Raw genomic sequence first — 19,613 nt, 5'->3', positions numbered from 1 at the left:
CTAAAGCCCGGCCGTAGGCGAGTCTAGGACCCCCGGAGAACTCAGCGTCTCGATGGTAACCTCGCTCCCGCACAGACCTGCGGGGCACGAGACCTTCGAAGAGTCCACTCGCGCGAGACCGTGACCACCACTCCGGGCCGGCCGAGTATGCGCACAGGAGACCTCTAAGCCGGTGGGAGGTGGCCTGGGGACGAGTGCGCAGACTGGCGGGCACACCCGGGACGGCGGCCGAGCTGGCCCCGGGTCCCGCCGCCTCGGGGAGCTCGCCGGAAGTGGATGCCGGGTGCGGCGCGGTGTCCAAGGTGGTGGCGCCGCGCCCGAGTGAGGAGCAGGGGCTTTGTGATGGCGGCCGTGGAGGGGGCACCGGTCGAGCGGGAGGTTGGGGGTGGCCTGGAGGTGAGGCCCCGCTGCGTTCGCAGAGCTGGGTACCCCGGTGCCTGGGTCCCTCTGGGAAGGGCGGTGGAGGGAGGCGACGGACCCCTCATTTCTCCAAGTGAAGAGAGCCTGGGGTCTCGGGCGTAGGCCCGTTATTAGCAAGGCAGAGTTCTCTTCCTTGGCCCTCGTCTGGGTCTCGGCCTGCCCCTCCCGCGGCCCTCCCCCTCCCCTCCCCCTCCCCCTCCCCCTCCCCCTCCCCCTCCCCTCCCCCTAATCTAGGCTGTTCCAGTTCCTTCCTGTGGGTAAAACAGCATGTCCCCCAGCCCAGAATCAACCTTCAGATTGACCCTGTCCCTTGGCCAATACTGTACCTGCAACGTTATTAGATACTTGAAAGTATATGATCTAGACTGAACCACAGGAATGGCCTGTATGGTCCGGACATGTTCTAACACTTGATCTAAAATCGTCATACTGTTGGAGTTCAGAGGAGGGAGGGATTTAGACTAGGCCCTTTTTTTGTAAAGTTCTTCATACTTCTTTTAGGAGTAGCTTCAAATGTCATTTCGTTTGGGAAGCTTCCAGGATTGCCACCTCCCTACCTCCGTCTTTAAGCTTTACATCTTAATTTATTTAGTGCTTAGTTGGTGTCGGTTTCATTAACACTTAACTAGCGTGTTTCGTGTCTGTGTAAATTTTGCAGGCCCTTCCTTCGGTGAGGCCTCCCATCTTTGTTTAGCATCACCTAATGCATGCACATGAACATGATTAAAAAGGATTTGAAATGGTTAGAAAGTACCGAGGCAGGCCTGCAACAGTGGGAACTATTTGTGTAAGTCAAAGATTGAATAATGATGGCCCCTGGGCCATATTTGACTGTAGAAACATCGTCTTGGCTCATGCTGTTAATTTTTATTTGAAATAACGGCTAACACTTAAAATCAGGAAATTTCTTTCACATGCATTCACACAAGATCTAAGTTTGCAGCAGCTCTTGAAAAATGAGAAGATGTGGCCAAATGGGACCCACATGACTGCCTGGTGCAATTAGCAGGAGTTGAGTAGCAGCTCCTCTAGACTCAGCATGAAAATTTCTGGTCCCCAGACCCCACTAATCTCTGTTGTATTCCAGACATTGAAGCAAAGTATCAGTTGTCATTGATCACCCAGTTTGCACTACCCATTCTAATTTATTGCCTGGCTTTTTGCAGCCATTTGAGGTGCCCTATGGGTACCTCAAACTGATGCAGATGGAGATGAAGGAAAATAGGAAGGGCATCCCAAACAGAGGTCTTGGGCAGAGGACAGGAGAAGCATAGTGGGAAAGGTACAGATACTAAAACATGGGTTTGCTTTTAGGTGAATCATAGAGTAGAGCTATTACCTGTTTAATTGTGTCCTCCTAAAAAGATAATGGTGAAGTCCTAACCCCCAGTACCTCAGAAGGTGACCTTATTTGGAAATAGGGTTGTTGTAGATGTAATTAGTTAAGATAAGGTCATACTGGAGTAGAATGGGCCCCTCATTCAATATGACTGGTGTCCTTATAAGAAGGCAACCACGTGAAGAGACAGGGAGAAGCCTAGATTGTAGTGATGCATCTACAAAGCAGGAACACAGGGCTTGCCAGCTGTCACCAGAAGCTAGGAAAGAAGCATGGAACAGCTCTCAGAGCCCACGGAAAGAAGCCGCCTTGCCCACACCTTCATCTCAGACATCCAGCCTCCAGAGCTGTGAGAGAATACTTTTTTTTTAAGCCACCCAGTTTGTGTCAGTTTGTTACAGTAGCGCTCAGAAACAGTAAGTACAGCTCTGTAAGTCAATCAGAAGCTATAAATTCCTTGAACAGGTGATAGAAAATCCATGGTAGGTTTCTGATCACTGTTGTCAGTGAAAGCAGTATTTTAGAAAATTATTTTCATCTGATGGCCTTACCAGAATCAGCTGGAGCCAGAAAACATGTTTGGAGATTTTACAGCAATTCAAGCATTGAGGAGATAAAGTTCTAGATTCAGATGTAGTTGGAGAGAGTCAAAGGGGCAGTTTTCAGTTAGGTGGGAGGTATGCACAGTGGGGCTAGAGAGGAACAACTCGAAGTTGACTAGAGCAGCGCTTCTGGGATCGTGAGCATAGCTGACTTCCCTGGAGGGCTTGGCAAGCACAGATTGCGAGACCCTCCCCCAAAGACTCAGCCTCTGTAGGTCTAAGGTTGTGCTTGAGAATTGGCATTTTTATCAGGCTCCTAGGTGAGGCTGGTGTTAACTGTGTGTGGATCACATTTTAGGTGGCACTAAGTTACATTTTCTGACTTGGAAACCACGAGAATGGTCCCATGGAGAGGGGCCTCGTCTGGTTCAGCGGTGCATCCCATAGCCTAGAACAGTGTCTGGACACTGTAGGTTCGTGATAAATATTTGTTCAGTGAAAACTAATCATTTGGGCAAAAATGGATAGTAAGGGGGATAAGCTTAGAGGCAAAAATGAAAAGTTCATTTTTATCCACTTGATTCATATTGACTGTCAGACATTGGACTGGAGATGCATTGTAAATACAGAGTAAAATGTGGGTGAAAACTAGGAGTTTTAGATGTATGACTCATTCTGGACAAAGGTTATGATTGAAGCCAGAGGTGATATGGTCAGTAAGATGTTAAATATAAAAAGACGATGAGGAGCTGGGCCTTAGTAACACCAACATTTAATAGAAGAAGAAAACTGAAAGGGTCAAGACTGTAAAAAAGTAGGGTTGGCGTATCATGCATTACAGAAGCCAAGGGAGAAAAGAATCTCAGGGGTTATTTGGTCAAGGGAAAGAAGGAAGAGCATTAACCTACTACTGAGCACCATACTGTGTTCTAGGTACTGTTCCAACACCGAATAAAACAAAGACACCCACCCCCACCATGGAGCTTACATTCTTTTCTATTTTTTTACAATTTTTTAAATTAAGATATTATTGATATACACTCTTATGAAGGTTTCACATGAAAAACAATGTGGTTGCTACACTCACCCATATCATCAAGTGCCTCCCTCATACCCCAATGTAGTCACTGTCTTATCAGTGCAGTGAGATGCCACAGAGTCACTACCTGTCTTCCCCATGTGGAGCTTACATTCTTGAGAGGCTTACACTGTAGTGGTGTATGGCTTTCTCTATGTTGGTTTTTTTTATCTGTACAGTGACATTTTGGAGTAAGTGGTATTATTTCTGTTTTACATTTGAGGAAATGATTGTTGAGGGAGAGTAAGAGGCCAGGATTCTAATCAGTTCTGCTTGCTCCCGAAGCCTATGTTCTGTTTAGGACTCCAAACTGCCTCTAAGCTCTAATCACCAGTGTCACTTTTCTGCTTTAGACACTACTTGTACTGATGATTCTAAAATCCGTCTCCATTGTAGATTTTCCTCCTGGGCTCCTGACCTGTGGCACCATCGACTCCTGGACATCTCTTCCAGATGCCCTATGGGTACCTCAAACACAATGTGTCTAGAAATGGAATGCACCACTGCCTCTCCCCTACCTCACTCTTTCAGCCCAACTCTCCAACTTAGGCAGCTGCCCAGTTTGGAAACTTGGATTTCCTTCTTAATGCCTGCTCTTTTTCCTTCACCCCTGCAGTCTAGGACAGCCACAGTTCCACATGGTTCATATTGATTCGATCCCCTTCTCTGTCCCCCATGCCAGTAGCTCATTCAAGCCCTCACTGTCACCAGTGTAATTACTGCTCTACTTTCCTAGCTGATGTCCCAGCTTTCAGCCTTGCACCCACCACTCCATTTTCCATCAAACAATCAGAACAGTCTTCTTAAAAAGATGAATCTGAGTATGCCATTCTCCTGCCTGAAGCCCTGTAGGAAAAAGTCCAAACTTCTTAGCCTAGTACACAGGCCCTCCATGATTTCACCAGTACTGCAACTTTATCTTTTTACTGTCTGGTCCTCTGGGCTTCAGTCATATGGTGCATTCAGTCACATACATGAATGCATTGTAGTTTCTCCACCTCCTGGCCTTTATACATTGTTGTAGCCTTGATCTGAAAAGCTCCTACTTTTCCATGTAGTCTAGCTGCTTCAAATTGTCTCTCAGACCTCAGCTTAGAAACCATCTCCTCAAGAAGTTTCCTCCCCGTCCCACTCCCTTAAGGTTGTGTTCTTCACATGAGGTTCCACAGCACCCTGAACTTACCCTTTTTTAAAAGCACTAAACCCATTAAATTGACTTTGTAACAGCCGCCAAAGCCCCTCAAGGAGAGGGCCTGTGTCCTCCTCATTACTGAACCACTTAGCATGTTGCCTGGCCCATAGTAGGGGCTCAGTTAAAGAGCAAACAAGTACGAGGAAATACAGTAAAGATGAAGAGTCACTGGAAAGAGAGGGTAATGTATGAAGTGCTTTTTGCCACATGGTCTCCCATTTTTGAAGTGAGGGTCAAGGTTATATACTGAGACCAAGAATAATGCAGGAAGTAGTAGAGATTTAAAAGAGAAGAGAAGGTTTGTCGTAATTGCTGCTGATTCCCTATTGGGTAGTTACGGAGCCAGAACTTCTATTTCAGAAATTCAAGATGCTGCAGGACGTGGCTGTGAATGAATCACAAAAGGATGCCAGGCTCCAGGGATGCACTCAGTGGAGTCTCTGCAAGGAAGAGATGCTAGAGGAGAAGACAGATCCAGCCTCACTGGGTAAGGGCTCTGTCCTCTAACTTAGAATCCATACACTCTGAGTTCTTAAGAGCTTTGATGGGAAAACAAAAAAACAAAGGTTTTGAAGAGCTCAGTGGAATTCGAGGATGAAGAATTCCCAGTGGCTTTGATTCTCGGAGGTAAGATGCTTCTGCTCTTTGTTTGCACCAGGCATGTCTAGCCTAATTTGTGGAGTTGAAATGGACAGTTCTTTGACTTCCCCTGAGCGTGCACTCTCTCTGTCTTCCTAGTCCTGTTAGAAACCAGTAGATGACCAAAACTCAACTCATCTTCACATCTTCAGACCTACACTTCCCACCTCAAAACCTACACTTCCTCCAACCTCTGTCTGCATGAACAGTACCATATACCAGCCATTGCCTATGTCAGAAAACAAGTCACTCTTGAGTCCTTTCTTTCCCCACACGCAGTTAATATGTTCTGTTGATTCTAGGTTCTCCCATAATAGACAGACTTTATTAGTCACTGGTCACACAATCTTGTTACTATCCATTTACACATATATCACTCCTCCATTAAACTGTAAGTTCCTTGAGGGCAGAGAGCATCTCTTACATCCATTTTTGTATTCCCCATAGCTAGTACAATGTTTGGGCCTAGTGGGTGCTCAGTTAATGTACATTAGCTGAGTAAATCAATGAATGACATGAAACACTGTATGCCTTTTTCCCAGAAACTTAAGTTCAGCTATAGAAGACTATAGGGGAGGACTCACCTTTGATCAAACCTGTGTGTTGAGCAGCATGGCCATCTCTGCAGAGAGAGCTATGTGGGACTAGGACTGGGTGCATTCCCATACCCATGCCTATGGCAAAAGTTGATCCTAATGGTTTTAATTTGGGAGGAATATTTTTATCACTGTGTACAAACAATTTTTTGTTTCCCCTTTCTATCCCCCTTACTAGTACTTGCATCACCTTCACTTTGTTCTAGGTCTTAAATGAAATGATACTACACATACCTATCTGTTGGAATCCAGTCAGGAGTCAAAAACTACAGCAGTAATTTAAACAAGGGACATTTTAATACAAAGAATTTTTAACCAGCAAAAGGTAGTTAACTGCTAAAAGGGTTAGAAGAGGACTCTGAGGAATATAGAAATAGATAATGCAGGAAGTAGCCTTTCCTCTGAGGCTAAAGAAGAGTAAGGAAGGAAGGAACCAAGAATTTAGAAGAGGCTACCCCAGCGCCAAAGCTGAGAGTCAGACTTTGTGGGAGCTCCTGTGGCTGCCACAGGGACACACATCCGGCTGGCAGCGGGGAGACTTGTCTGAGGGCAGAGGCCAGGGCTGGTCTGTAAGGGCGGCCTGCCGATGGCACAGGAATTCACCCAGGGGTGTAGGCAGGCTGGAGGTAGGTAGTCCGTAGGAAAATCTGCGGGGTCACGGACAAGCAGGCTCACTGGAGGGCATGAGCAGGCCGAGCTGGTCCACAGGAAGCCACTGAGCCTCCCATGGGCTGATTTGGCTGCCCCACCAAAACACTTCACAGGCACCGGGAAGAGAAATCCCTTTCTCTGAATAGCTTAGGTGTTCCTCTGGCCCCCCCAGCTAACAAGGGAGACACACAGGCTCCAGCTCCAAGAGTACAAGGAAGGCAGAGAAGACAAAAAAAGGACATGTGTAATATCCCATTTTTGTATCAGAAAAAAATATGTCCAGAAATAAGATGGAAAGAGTATACAGCAAAACATTGGCAGTGGTCACCTTTGGGAGGCAGAATCATGGGGTTATGGGTGCTTATTATTTTCTTCTCTGTGCTTTTTTTTTCCTATAATAAGCTTATAGTATTTTTGTGATCAACAGTGATGTTACGGAAAAAAGATTTCTCTATGATTTAAAAATACTACTCTAAAATTATGAAAAAATGATTATGAAACACATTAAGGGTTTGGAGTCATTTTTAAAATTGTACACTTCTACTTTAAGATGGTGTCTATTGAATTGATTCCCTGTCATGAAAGATACGTGAATTAACACAATTTATACTTACTCCCATCACCTCATCCCTCCTCCTCGCAGTACAATTTTTATAATTATTTTTACATCATCATGGTTTAAGCCATTTACTTTCTATTTTACACAAATAATTTCCAGTTGTTTAATCTCAGTTTTACATTTTAAATTAATTCAGTCCTCACAATATTCTTTTGGCATGTCTTCTCAATTCCTGAATATTTAATTCATTTCTTCCTCAGCTCTATTTCATTGCCCCAAAGTTCTGTCCAAAAGGAAAAGGGTGTCATACTACCTGAGTTTTTACCTACTTGAGAATGTTTGCCTGTTCTTTTTACATGAATGAACACTTTGCTGGGTGAAAAATTAGTGGAACATGCTTAGTTTCTCTTCACAACTCTGTAGGCATCACTGTAGTCTGGCATGAAGTATAGCTGTGGTAAAGTCAACCTGAAATTCTCTCCTGCGCATTACTTGCTTTTCTGCCTAGATGAACATTTGTTCACTTAATTCTGAAATACAGTTACCCCACCAGGATATGTCTTGGTGTTAACTGTTGTGTATCAACTTTTTATGGACTGTAGCATATACTTCTGGTAGATTCAAGTCTTTATTTCAGCAACATTTTCTTCTGTTATATATTTAAGTGGTTTTGTCTCTCTGCTTGTCCTTTTTCTCTTCTTTAGAAATACTGGCTATATATATTTGAATATCTTTATATTGCTACTGGTCTTCTGTATATCCATTTATATCCATTTCATTCTGTATTTCTCCAGGCCTCCTCATGACCCTGTAGTGATTGTTTTTGTTGTTTCATAGGTGAATTTCATCTGCATAATATTTTCAATTTTCCCTTCCATTTCTTTCCTCAGCTCTGCCAAATTACTGCTCACTTCTTTTTGTTGTATTATGACCTGTAATTTATTTTGAACCCTTACATCTCTTTGAGTACTTATATGAAGAGTGATTTTGTCTGTAATTAATTTGAGATAGTGGAGAACTCTGCTGAATCCTTCATATTCTTTTGGTATTCCTCTTGGATGTATGCTCCTTATCCTTCTGCTATTCATGTTCCTTTATTTCCTAAAATAACAACCATAACCTCTTTTCAGCACACATCCCACAAAGTTATCTTAATGATTACTATTCAGCAGTGAATGAAGCAGGCCCCTATCAAAAGAGACAGTGAGAAAAGGTAGAGGGCATTGAGCAAGAAACTTCTCAGTCTCTGTACAGTGTTGCTACCACAAACACCCTCCCATCAAATCTACAGGCATATCTTCCTTCAGCTCTTGGTTTCCAAGAGGTCAGTATGGAACTTTAGGTAACAGACTTTTGTAATACAGCTTGACAGTTCACACTGTCTACTGTCTCGTCACCTTCCTTTGCCTCTGTCAGTGTTCCATAGCTGGAAACTCAGTGAGTGATAGTAGGAATGACCTGCCAGCATGGTTTCTTCTTTAGCATATGCTCCCTTGCCACTCTGATATATCAAACTAGATTTCTACAGAGACAATCCTCACTTTCTGTGTGACAACCCTTCCCACCATACCTCTGCATCTCTTCATTGCAGAAGACCACTGAGTGTGCTGTTCTGGACTGTGATTCTTTGGGAGATGTCTGTATGTGGCCCTCTTTTTGAAAATGGAGTTCACCTCACTTGTTATTCTTATAATAGCTGCCAGTGAGTTTTGAGAAATGCCTTTTAATAGTCTCTGAATTTCTAACAATATATATCAAACACAAAACACTTTAAGGGAAAATTATGACAAAGCCAGTTCTTTCCAGCTTTTATTTTAATGTTATTTAAATGAAATCCAGCCTGGGTATGAAAGTTTGTGCTAAGAACACATTACTTAGTGATAATTCTTGCACTTAAAGAGCAAAGATTAACAATGGTAGTAGTAATAATAATAGCAGCTGACAACATATATAGTGCTATCTATATGTCAAGCATTGTTCTAATATGTTCTACATATATTTAAATGTTCTACATATATTTAATTCCTATAACAACTGTATAAGGTATGTACTATTATTATCTCCGTTTTATAGATGAGGAAACTGAGGCACAGAGAGTTCCTGTGACTTGCCAAAGGTCACACAGGCCCTGCTCTTAATCACTATGCTATGCTATCCATTACTCATTGCAAAAATATTAATGGTTAGAGAGTTCCTAGTACCAGAGCCAAGGTGAAATGGCTCTCTCAGGAAGCTCAGAGATGAGTTTTTGTGACTGAGCAAGGTCAGGGCTTTGAGGATATGAACACTCAAAAGCAAAAAGCTCATCTGTCTTCCAATCATAGGAGGTTACAAAATTGTTATAAAAAAGAAGACAATTCCACCAGAATACCAGAAAGAACGGTCTGGGAAAGGAGAATTCATTTCTATTAAAATGGCAAACAAACATTTTTATTCTAGGTATAGTTTCAGATTTGTTTAATCATGATACATTGCAAGGAATGGGTAGTGTGCCAGTTATTAATTTATTGCCTCTCAATTTCAAATCTACCCTTTTTTGGTTTGATGTGTTACTGGATCTGGACCAATTCTCCTTTGCCAGCTGGCACAAGATTTAGGTTTTATCAATAGATGCTGGAGGGACAGTGCAAGGCCAAAGGAAAAGGAAGGAACTTCCTGATGCTAGTGTGCTGTTATATTATTTTATTTTATTTTATTTTGTTTTGTTTTGCTGATTGGTGTGGCTGCTGGAGATCAACTTGTGGGAGGCTGGTGGCACTCATCCTAGTGGGCTGCTTCCTGTGAACCTGTTTTGGCCCAACTACAAGGCCTAGCAAGTTCCTGCCCCATTAAATAGGCCACTACCTATGGACCGGCTCCAGACTGCCCACTTTGCCCCGTGAATTTTTCTGCCACCCTGCAGGCCACTCTCATGCACCAGCTCTAGCATGTCCCCTGGAGAGTTTCATCTCCACCAATTGGGTGTGCTGTGGTAGCCACAGTCTCTCCAAAAAGGTCTGAATCTCATCCCTGGGGGGTGGGGGAGGATCCTTGTCTAGCTTATTTATTCCTCCTTAGAATTCCCAGGATAGGGAAGAAGTGATGTTTGCATTAGGAATTATAGGATGGTCTACTTATCATTTCAGATTCTGAGGCCAGGAATAAAATGAAGAACTGGAAATCAAAGATGGAAATTCATGAAAAATAGTCAGCAGGGGCTGTATCAGAAAGATTCCAAAAACAGATCTCCCAGGAATGTGGGTTAGTTGAAACCAGTGATCATAAGGACAGACTAATGAATCACTGGGTAAGCCCCTTGGAGGATTCAGTGAGACAGTTGCCTTTGCAAGAGAGAGGTATTAGGGAAGTGAGTCTCACCCCTAAGAAAGCCATTACAGGAAAGAGAAGCCATGGATGTAATGAAAGAGAAAACATACTTTCTGCAAGAGAAAGATCCCATAGATATGAGTTCTGTGGCCAGAGCTTCAAGCAAAGTAACTGAACATCAGAAAACTGATAATATAAAGAAAACTTATGAATGTAAGGACTGTGGGAAAACTTTCAGTAGGAACTCATACCTGATTATACATCACAGGATTCATACAGGAAATAAACCATATGTGTGTAATGAATGTGGGAAAGACTTTAATCAAAGTTCAAACCTGATTATACATCAGAGGATTCATGCAGGAAAAAAACCTTATATATGCCATGAATGAGGAAAAGACTTCAATCAGAGCTCTAATCTGGTCAGACATAAAAGAATTCATAGTGGTGAGAATCCTTATGAATGTCAAGAGTGTGGAAGGGCCTTCAAGGGAAACTCAAACCTTGTCCTACACCAGAGAATTCATAGTGGAGGAAAGCCATATGTATGTAATGTATGTGGGAAGGCCTTCAATCAAAGCTCAGATCTTATAATACATCACAGAATTCACACTGGAGAGAAACCCTATGAGTGTTATGAATGTGTACAAACCTTCAGTCAAAGTTCACACCTTGTCACCCATCAAAGAATTCATACTGGAGAGAAACCCTTCAAGTGTAATGAGTGTGAAAAGGGCTTCAGGCAGCATTCACGCCTTACTGAACACCAGAGACTCCACACTGAAGAGAAACCCTATGAATGTTGCAAATGTGGGAAATCCTTCAGTGGGCGCACAGCTGTTCTTAAACATTAGAAGCTGCATACTGGAAAGGAACTTGAATGTGAAAAAGCCTGTATTTCTGACTTGGACCTTATCAAACAACAGAGAATTCATAGGGAAGAAAAACCTTATGGATGTATACTGAGTGTGGAAAAACTTTCCAAGGAAGTTCAGATCTAATAAGGCATTGGACAGTTCATACTGGAGAGAAACCCTATGAATGCACTTAATGTGGGAAAGCCTTTAGCTAGAGGTCACACCTTGTTATGCATCAGAAAATTCACACTGGAGAGAAAGCCTATCAGTGCGGTGAATGTGGGAAAGCCTTCCGGCAGCATTCACTCCTCATTCAGCATCAGAGAATTCTTAATGGTGAGAAACCTTATGAATCTTAAGGAATGTGGGAAAGCCTTCATCTGGCACACAGCTTTTCTCAAACATCAGAGACTTCGTACTAGAGGAAAAACTTGAATGTGAGAAAACATTCAGCAAGAATCCGTTGCTTAGAGAAGAGCAACGAATTCTCCAAGAGGAGAAAGCTTATCAGTGTTACCAGTGTTGTAGAACTTTCCATGGCAGCTCAGACCTCATCAGACATCAGGTAGCTCATACAGGTGAGAAACTATATAAATGTAAAAAATGTGGGAAAACTTTCTATCAGAGCTCAGACCTTATGAGACATCATAGAATTCATAGTGGTGAAAAACCTTATATATATAATAAATGTGGGAAATCTTTTAGGGGCAGCTCAGATCTTATTAAACACCAGCGTGTGCACATCAGAGAGAAACCCTATTAATGCCCTGAATGTGGGAAGGCCTTCAGTCAGAACTGACACCTTATTAGTCACCAGAGAATTCATACGGGAGAGACACCCTTTGAATGTAGCAACTGTGGGAAGGCCTTCAGTGGGCGCAAAGCTTTTCTCAAACATCAGAAACTTCATACTAGAAAGGAACTTGGGGAATGTGAGTCTTCATACAGGTCTAATAGGTAACAGAAACCTAATAAGTGTAGGAAGAGCCTGATGGAGACCTCATATTATTGAACTAAAGATTTTTTTTAACCATGGAAAAGCTCTTGGACATTATGGCTTTTTTTCTGCCTCAGAGTTGACACTGGACAGTGATCCCCAGGATGTAATTACTTGAGAATGTTTTAGGGGACTTCTATCATTATTAAAATCATTAGATCAAAAATGATTTTGGCAACAACCCAAAAACTAAATTCTTCATGAAGGAGCCATTTCAATCTTGACTACCTAGTACAGTGGCAAGTACAAATTGATTTAAGTACTTTGGGGTGATTAAATCTTTCTCTGGGATGAATTATTCCCATAGGTATGTGTTTTATACATATTCTACTTTTTTCTTCCTTATAAAAGTATACTTATGCATATGTAATAAGTAGATGGTACACTAATTGAGAGGAAATGAAAAATAATCAAAATGGCAACAGGATAGCTGAAGGCTAGGAACCAGAGCCAATGAGGTGTTCCCCCAAGAAGCACTTGTAACTTTGAGGAATGAAAGAGCAAGAAACCAGGAGAACAGTATGTGTTGGAAATAGAATTAGACTGAATGCCAGGGCACAGCTTTGAGTAAACATGAGTTGGTGGGAATCAGAGGAAATTATCTACCTTGACCAGTCAGGTTATTACAGGGAGAGTTCTTCTGTCTTCAGCCAAAGCTTTGTAATTAGGCACAGCTTATTTGAGAATTGGAGAGTCCAGATAGAACTCTATAGAGATGCAAGTCATCATTTAACCTGATAACTAATATTGGTAATTAAGCTCTGCCTATTTGGGCAATCAAATGTTTGTGCTCTGAACTACTGACAGATTGTATATTAATTTACGTGAGTCATCAAAGAAAGCTACCAAATGGAACAATATAAGACAAGAATTTCAACCTCATATCTTTCTTCAGTGGGAGTAGCTTGTGAGATGCACAAAGGGGATCAGTATTTCTCAACTGGGGTGATTTTGTCTCCCAGGGGACATTTGGCAATCTTTGGAGACATTTTGGTCATCACAAATCGGAATAAAGAGTGGCACCTCAAGACCTAGGATGTTGTAAAATATCCGACAATACACAGCTCCCCACAACAGAATTATCTGGCTCCAAGTGTCAGTAGTGCTATGATTAAGAAACCATGCCCATGGATATTTAGAACAGAAGTCACCTGGGGTCGTGTACAGATTTCAGTGTGATGTGCATAGTGGCAGTGCATCCCAAGGGGAACCCAGGGTTTGATAGAAATCTAAAGTTTGATGAACTGTTTCAAGACAAGCAATCTGGTACAGTGAAGGGAGCACAGACATAAGCAATCAGACATCAGTTTGAATCCAGTAGAATATATGGGCTTCAGGACCTTGAGCAAATTATGTAACGTAACCCTCTGATCCTTATTTTCCTTGCTAATAAAATGGTGGTGAAATAATAAACCTCATGGAATAAGTGGGAGGTTTAAATAAGAAAACTAAAATGACTGTTGACACATAGAAGGACATCTGGAACCATAATCATTTTAAACAGAAGATAAAAGTATTTACAAGCAAAGTATAAGATGTGTAAGGTATAGTGGAGTCTTGGGGCGGTGTGAAGAATGTGACCTGTTAAAGTTCAAAGGACGGGCACTATGGCTTCCCCAGAGGGGTATCCTGAACAGTAGTCAGATGTCTTGAATTGGGGAAGCCCATCCACACCATCCATGAAAACTGGCTACTTGCAGATGATGTGTGGTACAGAGGCTCCAGAAGCCTGCATAGCCCCATCACCTGCCTCAAAGCTTTTAGCCCTTTTATAATCTCACATAAACTAATAATCTTTTTACATAAGAATATCTTTAAATATATTTGGGAGGGAAAAAGAGTGCAAAATAGCCTTCATCAAGTGATGCTGGATTAAAAATTGAAGATACTTAAATATTTTAGTTACTCTGATTCTAATCAAAACCTTTAGTTAACTGAAACATTTTAGCATTCTATTTTTATGAAAGAAATAAATTGAGAATTTACTACAAACAACATAACTTCATCTCCTCTACCTGTCTTTACAGTGCTATGCAGTGAGAGTGATGTTTACATTTATAAGGATAAGCAGGAATCTGAAACAGGCTTGAAGCTAATTTAATGCTGTGGTTTCCAGCGTTTTAAACTTGGACACCTCTGTACTCTGTGTTTTAAAAGATTTTGTTTACCAAAATACACTTATTAAGTAATAATTATTTATTTTTTGCTATTCATATGTGTGTATAACCATCAGTCATGCTTCTGATTGGCATAACACAACCAGACTTAGTTGGTTGTTATTTAAATTCCAGCCCAAAGCCCATTTGACCCAGGAATCCCACTCCTTGGAGTTTACCCAAAGAATACAACTTCTCAGATTCAAAAAGACATATGCACCCCTATGTTTATCACAGCACTTTTTTTACAATAGTCAAGATATGGACGCAGCCTAAGTGTCCATCAGTAGATGAACGGATAAAGAAGAGTTGGTACATATACACAATGGAATACTATTCAGCCATAAGAAAGAAACAAATCCTGCCATTTGCAACAACATGGATGGAGCTGGAAGACATTATGCTCAGTGAAATAAGCCAGGCTGGGAAAGACAAGTGCCAAATGATTTCCCTCATTTGTGGAGTATAACAATGAAGCAAAACTGAAGGAACAAAATAGCAGACTCACAGACTCCAAGAAGGGACTAGCGGTTACCAAAGGGAAGGGGGTGGAAAGGGAGGGAGAAGGGGATTAAGGGGCATTATAAATAGCACACATAATGTAGGGGGGTCATGGGGAAGGCAGTACAGCACAAGTACTGTACTGTACTCAGTGTACTTGTACAAGAAGACAAGTAGTGACTCAATAACATCTTATTACGCTGATGGACGGTGACTGCAATGAGGTCGGGGGGGACTTGATATTATGGGTGAATGTGGAAACCATAATGTTGTTCATGTGAAACTTTCATAAGATTTTATGTTAATGATACTTTAATAATAATAAAAGAAAAACACATTAAGGGAATCTTCTATTTAAAACAACATCAGCAAACACTTACTGAGCCCTTAAATATGTTCCAAATGTTGTTGAGTGTGCTTTCCTCGATCTGTCCTTTAATTCTCAGGACTGTCCTATCAGGCTCATACTAATATTACACCCATTTTATAGATGAAGAAACTGAGACACAGATAGATTAAATCACTTTCCCAAGGTCACACAACTAATAAGAGGCAGGGAGTGGGGTGGGAGGCAGGACTGAAAGCCAGGCAGTCTGACTTGGAGATTCTGCAATTAGCCCCTTCTCTGTAATACGAGTACTTTCTAAATGGATTTTTAAACACTTTGTTAAAGAAATGATCACAGACTTACCCATGTGGTAACACTGGATATTGTCATAAAAATCACAGGTATATTAAGAAAGGGATTTTCAGAAGTGTTAGATCTCATCTACTGAAGTTCACCCCCTGCCTCTAGGCAGGGCCACAAATAAACAACCAGAGCCTGGTAAGAAAAAAAAAAAAAAAGACCTTCTGAGAACAAAAGCCCACAGCTTCCACTCACAGCTGATTTCAAAGCTTAATAGTCAGAAAGTCTTAAAACTACAGCTAATTTAAATCCCACATTCCTTGGGCTGATAAACCCCAACATTTCCATTTGTCTTACTCATTCAACTATTAAATAAAAATTTATTAAGTGTGAAAAAAATTAAAGGCATTCAAAGAAACAGGAAACCGTAACTCATTATGAGAAGAAAATCATCAATAGAAACATCCAGAAATGGCATAGATGATAATTATTAGGACACTAAAAACTGCTATTATATGTTCAAGAAGGTAAAGGAAAACATGCAGAGAGAGACATAGAACATATTAAGAAGACCCAAATTCAATCCTAGATGAAAAATGCAATGTCTGAGATGAAAAATATACTGGATAGAAACTATCCAAAATGAAACATGGAGATATAAAATACTTTAAAAACAGGGAAGAAAAAAAAAAGCATCAGTGAGCTGTGGGACTTGCGTCAACCTAGTAGGTATGTAATTAGAGTCCCATGGCACAAAAAGAGTAAAGTAGAAAAACATTTGAAGAAATAATGGCTGACAATTTTCCAAATTCAATGAAAACTATAAATCCACAGATCCAAGAAGGTCAACAACGCCCAAGCAGAAGAAACATGAAGAAAAATACACCAAGGCATTGTCAAAATTAAATTGCTTAAAACCAGTAATAAACACATATGCAGCATAACTGGCTGAGATGTGGAATTTCATTTTAGAAGCAGCGACTAAAATTTATAAGCAGAATGAAGTATTGACTTTTCATAAATCTAAAGACTGTAAAACTTCACAGTGGGATTCCATATAAAGGAAGAAACCTTCAATGACAGATTCTCCAACACATTACATTCTGCAGTTTGATTGAAATCCACTGGTTAGATTTGACAGTGTTACAATGGTAATCAGATTTCTATGTCAACTGACAAAGGCTATTTAGCAGCCTTAAGGTAAATGAAATAAATGTTCATTTAAGATAAAAACAGCAGAAAATAAAAATCAGTACAATGCAGTGGTTAAGATGCAGTTTTTATTCTCTCTGAATTCTAATGCTTGTGGAAAGCATTACCTGGGATAAATCAAAGGAGAAGGAAAGTGGGTAAAGGAGAAAAGGAAGCTGCATTCTGTGGGTTCCTACCATACACCCAGCAGTGGGCTTTCAGATAACTGATAATGTACTCTACTCCTACAACCCTGAAGAGTAGGTATTTCCTTTCACTTTATGGATGAGGAAATTGAAACTCAGGGAGTAACCATGACAACACAATGCTGAATTCTGAGAGACCTCTGGGCATGCACAGGATCTTGACAGATTGGTGACACTGCTCATTTGGCCCAGACTGCCTTCAAAACAAATGGCTCCTTTTTCATTTGCACTTCCTGCACTACTGCTATTTCTTTGCCTGATGGAAGCTTATTTCTAGCTCACAAATGGGTCCGTGTGACATAGAAAGGAAAAAGGACATTAGGTTTCCCAAGGTACCCAAGCAAACACTGTAAGAAAAAAGAGCGAAAGAAAGGAATTAAAGAGGCAATGCCTGTATTCCAAGGACACAAATCCAGCTCTTGACGGGGCCCTGCTCTAGCCAAAAAGGCTTCCTGCCCACGGTTAGTCTCGCAGTAGATTCTAATCCTTTTAATAACAAGCCATATCAAAACCGATTTTCAAAGAGCATATTAATACATTTGAGGAAAACATAACCCTGTGATGATGATGAAGCTGCAAAAATAAGAACACCAAATCCTAGCAAATACATTTAAGATAGCTCATATGCAGAAATAATGTATCCAAGAAGATGGCAATAATGTGTCAGAAACAGAAATGAGATTAAGAAGTAAATAAAGGCTTTTATGAAAGAAAGACTTTAAGAATGATACAGAAGAAGTATCTGATTTTTTTTTCGGTGCTGAGAGTTATGGGAAAAGCGTAATTTAAAGCAACCTGTGGCTATCTTGTATTTGAGTAAATGGTACAGTAGATGAGTTCCCTCAGCTAAAGAGAGGTTTTGGTTCACCTGTTTAGCATTTTGCCTCTGTCTGTGTCACCTAAAAGGGTACAATTTAGATTAGATGGGTGATAGAGACCTTCAATGCCATCACCATCATGTGGGGGGATAAAGGATTTGCAGAGAAAAACAAAGAACAGCAAAGGCATCATTATGCTATCTCCGGTTAATTAAATTTGAAATGTCCACTTCCTCATTTATAGGCTCTTACTTATTGAACTCATTCATTTATTCATTTTTGAGTGGCAACCCAGGACTGAATGTGGTACACTCTTCTACAAGACTAGCCCTGTCCTCAAGGAGCAAGACAAAAGTGGCTGACACAAAGGGGTTTCCAGTCTACTGACCCCAGTACAGAAAAGGAAAGATAATTTCAGGTCATAATGGAAGTGTCCCAGTCAGTAACCCCCTCAGATCACTAGGCACTATGGGTGTTCTGATGGTGAAGTTGGTGAGAGCTCTGACTAGAGGTTTTACACATTAATTCAAAGGGCCTCTCCAGTGTGAATATTCTGATGAACTCCAAGGTGGTAATTCTATCTAAAGGGAATTTCATCTGATGCACAGAATCCTGAAGGCCACCTGAAGATCTCACCTAATGACATGAAGACTTCCCAGGTCTTTCACACATTCACTGCACTCCTGGCAGTCACCCCGACTTGGGAGCACAGGAGAGGAATGTGTATTATAGTCCTACTCTGTCTGAAGTCCCTCACTGTCCCCATCCATAGTCCAGTTTAAAGACTGCCAATTTAACCAGCAGCTAAAGGACATAGAAACGTTTTTCTCCTTTCCTGATGATTTTTTGGGTAATCCGGCCAGGAGCTGCCCCAGACCTCTACCCACTCCAATGTATAACCACCCTCCCTAGCGAAAGGCCTCAAATGATCACCTCCACGTCTATCTCCTTAGTCAATCCGGCAGGCTCAAGTCACAGGGCCTGCCCCCTTCCTAAAGCCAATCCTGTCTCGTACCTCGATACTATCCATTCCCACTGCAACTAGACTAAAATGTAATAGTACCTTATTCAGTAATGATGGTACTAGGCCTGGTTGGAAGTCCGAAAGAAGCTGGGCAGCTTTCAAGAACTCCAAAAATATAGGTGGAACGGCTGAATGAATCCCACCCAAGGATGTGACTCGCCCCCACCAACTACGAATTGCATCGGCTGAGAACAGTCCCAAGTCCCGGCCTGTGGTCCCCAGAACGCGCACGTGAGCGCCAGCTAGCGCGCCATAGCCTGCGCGGGCGACCAACACCGCGGCGCGGGGCTGGGAGGTGGGCCCCGCTCATCTCCACCTATCAGCTCGCGGCGCCCCGCCCCCCGGGCCCCAGCCCCACGGGCAGCAGTTGGTGCCTTTCTCCGCAGGGCTCCTGTGTCTGGGAGATAGGGTGGCGGACGAGCGCATTTGCCGACTCTTTGGAGACTTAGGGGGCGCTGGCAAAGCTGGGTCCACCAGATGGAAACGCGGCCTGCAAAGTTTGTTACAAACAAGTAAAAATGAGCGTTCTCGTCGGTGGTACTGCAGGACTCACACAAAGCCCCGGGAGACGAGGACGTGGGAAGGACGCCCAGGGGGCCGAAGGAGGGTGAGCTCGGGTCCTGGGGTTCACGGTGGGGGCCCGTCGGCCGCCGTCCACAAGCCCTCAAGCTGCCTTCCTCCTTCCCAGCTCCGGGCTTGGGCAGAGGCGGGGGCCGATGCTTCGCGAGCTGATGGGAACACCTCAGCCTTCTCTCTGCTCTGCAGCGCTGACCACTAGGTCTTTCGAGTCCCCAGCAGTCTCTTGGCGCTTAGCCCCCACACCCAGCACAGGTCGCAAGCCGTCATAGGCACTAGGCACGTGGTTGATGAATGTGCGTGCACGTACGCTACTGAGGCTCCCTTCCTCAGGTTA

The 19,613-nt window shown here is 42.3% G+C and overlaps 1 pseudogene; it reads left to right on the top strand.

The window, feature by feature from the left end:
* Positions 1-648: 648 nt before the first annotated feature.
* Positions 649-17,913, top strand: LOC140849052 (uncharacterized; annotated as a pseudogene).
* Positions 17,914-19,613: the final 1,700 nt, after the last annotated feature.

This window comes from Manis javanica, chromosome 4 (genome assembly GCF_040802235.1).
Source record: "Manis javanica isolate MJ-LG chromosome 4, MJ_LKY, whole genome shotgun sequence".
In the NCBI taxonomy this organism is placed as follows: Eukaryota; Metazoa; Chordata; class Mammalia; order Pholidota; family Manidae; genus Manis; species Manis javanica.
This window is presented reverse-complemented; position numbering and strand designations above follow the sequence as displayed.